A 3640-nucleotide genomic window follows, 5' to 3' on the forward strand; every position below is an offset into this window, starting at 1 on the left:
GATGCCACAAAACATGGCGTCTCATCAGGATCCAAACTGTTTGCTATTCTGATAGTATTCTTTGAAAAAAAAAATGAAGAAAATGCTAATTTTAGAAATTCAGCAGACAACATTTTAGCAGATGACAAATTTCCCAGCATGCAAAGGGTTAAATATTACACACTTATCAAAAGTATCCCAATAGCTTACAGACAACAACTATCTCAAATGGATTTTGTCAATTTCAATCATATTACACATTACTTGAAAAAGTACAAAAATCAAAAACAGTGTGTAAATATTTATATAATCTACAACAAACCTTAGAAGAAAATAAAACTAAACAAGAAAAGAAATGGGAAGACATAATGTCCCCCTTTGAACAAAGTATCGACTGGAAACATGCTTATTTTACACCATTTAAAGCCACCATAGATAACACTTTACGCAATTTTCAATATAAGATTCTACAGTGCATACTACCAACTAATTCATATTTGTATAAATGTAATCTAACATCTTCAAGTCTGTGCACTTTTTGTGCAAGTTGTAAGGAAACAATTATATACGTTTTATATGAATGTAATTCTGTACAACCCATATGGCAGGAGCTGACATTGTTATTAAATAGAAAACAATTACACATAGAACTAAATGTAATTGATATTATTTTTTGAACTAAAAAAGGAGGCACTCATAATCAAGTGATTAACTTTATAATCATCCTTATGAAATCTTACATATTCAATACCAAATCAAAAGCCGAAAAGCCAAATATTGAGACCTTCAACAATGCTCTAAGAATGAAAATTATATTAGAAAAGCAAATTGCCTTTGAAAAAGGCAAAATTGCTCAACATAATAGAAAATGGCACAACTTTGAAATAACTCATTAAGAATCTTGCCAACATCCCCGACATTTTAGGATGTTTCTGTTTAATATTTCTTTTTAAACCGCTAAATTGTTATCTTTATTTGTGTCAAATTTTGTGAAATATGTCAAATATTGCGGGCCTTTTGATTTTTGTTTGATATATATTTAAAATAAAATCACTTTATTTTTTTTATTTTTTTTTAAACTTATTTATCAATGCTACAACTCTCTTATTATCAAATCTAGCTTTTCCCCTCTCCTTTTCACTCTTTAGAAAATAACATAGCATCGTCTCAACAGTATTTTTCTGGTAACAATGTTAAGCAATACCATGTTCATACTTAAACAGATAAAGTGTGTGTTTTTTCTCTTAGTATTATACATAAAACACGTGTATGTGCAGACATAGTCAATGCATAAAAAATTATGATACTTTAGTATACGTAAGAGACCAAAATGTTTTGTTGCTTCATATGTGTATTCATGTTGTAATAGAGATGTTTGTTGAAAATCAATAAAAAAAACAAACATAAGATATCATTGAGATCAATCTACTGACCAAATGCCATGAAGATTGGACAATAAATGTGGCCTCTAGTGTTAACAATGCAAATGTTGACGCTGCATGACGGACGACGCAAGACGGACAAAAGGCCATCACTCAGGTGAGCTAAATATCAGGAAAATGGTTATTGTAGAGAATGTTTAGGTCTAAGGCCCATAACCAAAAATCAATGGACCGGAACGAAACTCACACTTCATATGTAGGTGATGTAGGTAGAGTCATATACCAAAATCAGCTCAATATCTGAAAAAGTTGCGTAAAAACTCCAGAATACAGAATCCCAGATGGACTGACGGACAATGCAACTGCTATATGCAAACCTTCCAGGGGCATAAAAAACTTATTGCATAGTGAGTGACCCTACACTTATCATAAAATCATCAAATTGATCCTAAGATGAACTACCAGGGCTCACGCAATTGGGCGACTCGGGCGATTATATCGCCGCGGCTTCCCTGTAATCGCCCTGATTAAAAGCACCGGCGATAACCACTTCGCCCTAAAATCTGGCAATTATTATATCCGCAGCGCTATCAAAGTTGCTTCTGTTTATTACCGAATACACGCCGAGGTCAATCAACTGACCGAATCGACGAAACTCCACCCCCGGCGTAGTAAATTACCTATTGAAAATTGATAAGCAACTATTCACAGCGCTCGTCGTACAGGTATTTGGCAGGGTTCTCTCCTGACTAATCAGAGCGTGGGTTACAAACTCCATTTCGGCTAATAGAAAACATGCCGACACCGGGCTAGACACTTTGTTAATTGATGACAATTATCGAATTCAATGTCCCCAAAACAATGTGGATTAAAAGAATGTCGGTCTCTATGTATTAATTGGTATCTGTTCTTGGTAGACAGGTGTGTATATTTCTATGCTCCTCGCCCGTATTGTCCGTTTTTCAAACCGTGAAAACTTACTTTTCGCGAGTAGTAGATGGCTTAAAATGGTCCAGGACGGGAAAAGATGAGTTGATGCCGACGAAAAGTGCGAACAATTAACGTATGTCCCCAGTTATGACGAATCTTTATACTCATTATCTTGGTCATGATCATTCTGAATCGAGAACTCGGACTGTTAACACAAAATATATGTTTATAGGTGTCTATCGCAACCGGTGTTTATTTTTGGTGTTATCACTTCATATACACTTATATTTGTTAATGCAGCATCAACATACTAAAACAATATCCCGGAGAGAGAAAAATAATGCATTTAATATCAAGCGTACTTTCGTTTGACAACTGATCATGTACTATGTAAATTTAGTTTTAGTGCAGATTCGTTCATACGACACACGAACACTAACTCCGATCCTTATTAAAAAAAGACAGTTCCTCTCGGCTTAGAGGGCTGGGGCAGTAATGTGAAATATCGAATATAATACTTTAAGATACGCTGGCCGAAACGCTTAGAGTGATATTATGCGCATATAACAGTATATGCTATGTTTATAGGTGTCTATCGCAATCGTAAATTTAGTTTTAGTGCAGATTTGTTCATACGACACACGAACACATATCGAATATAATACTTTAAGATACTGGCCTAAACGCATTAAACCCATTTTCGCATGACGCGGCTATGAAAGAGTGATTTAAATGTGTTGAAAAAAAATCTAGGTAGATCAATTCCCGCGTCGTTGCGGTAATGTTTGTTAAAGTTGTTATTGTCATGCAAACTCGTTGATTTAATCCAATGTTTAATGTTAGCAAGTGTTTGTTTTTTAATTGAATTGTAAACAAAGAGTCGGTTAAAGTCTTCGGAAAATTTGCACTCCGTGTGAATTGACAGTTTGACGTCATCAAAGGATAGTCGCTTCCTGTCTCAAGCAATAATGCGACAAATTTCTCGCCGACAAAATTTTGTCTAGCAATCAACATGCCGATCTAATCGTGTGTTTGTTCCTCATTGGTAATCGTCCAATTAAATAATAGCACGTTCATAGCTCCGCCTTCAAATCTTTTGCAGAGAACAGAGGTGGAGTTTAACGGTTAATTGAGCAAGTGTTTTACGCAAGTTGAGTTCCGATGTGCCGAAATTATAATGGCGGACGCCCGTGTTTACAAAATTCCTAAACGCATATATCGTAAATAACGGCAGTGTTTTATTAGATTATTTATACTATTTTATCTACTTTAATATCGGGTTTGTTTAATATAATTAACATGTTAAACAATATTAATGCGTCACAGACTCGGAAATAAATTTGATGGGG

Source organism: Dreissena polymorpha, chromosome 9, assembly GCF_020536995.1.
Source record: "Dreissena polymorpha isolate Duluth1 chromosome 9, UMN_Dpol_1.0, whole genome shotgun sequence".
NCBI classification, from domain to species: Eukaryota; Metazoa; Mollusca; class Bivalvia; order Myida; family Dreissenidae; genus Dreissena; species Dreissena polymorpha.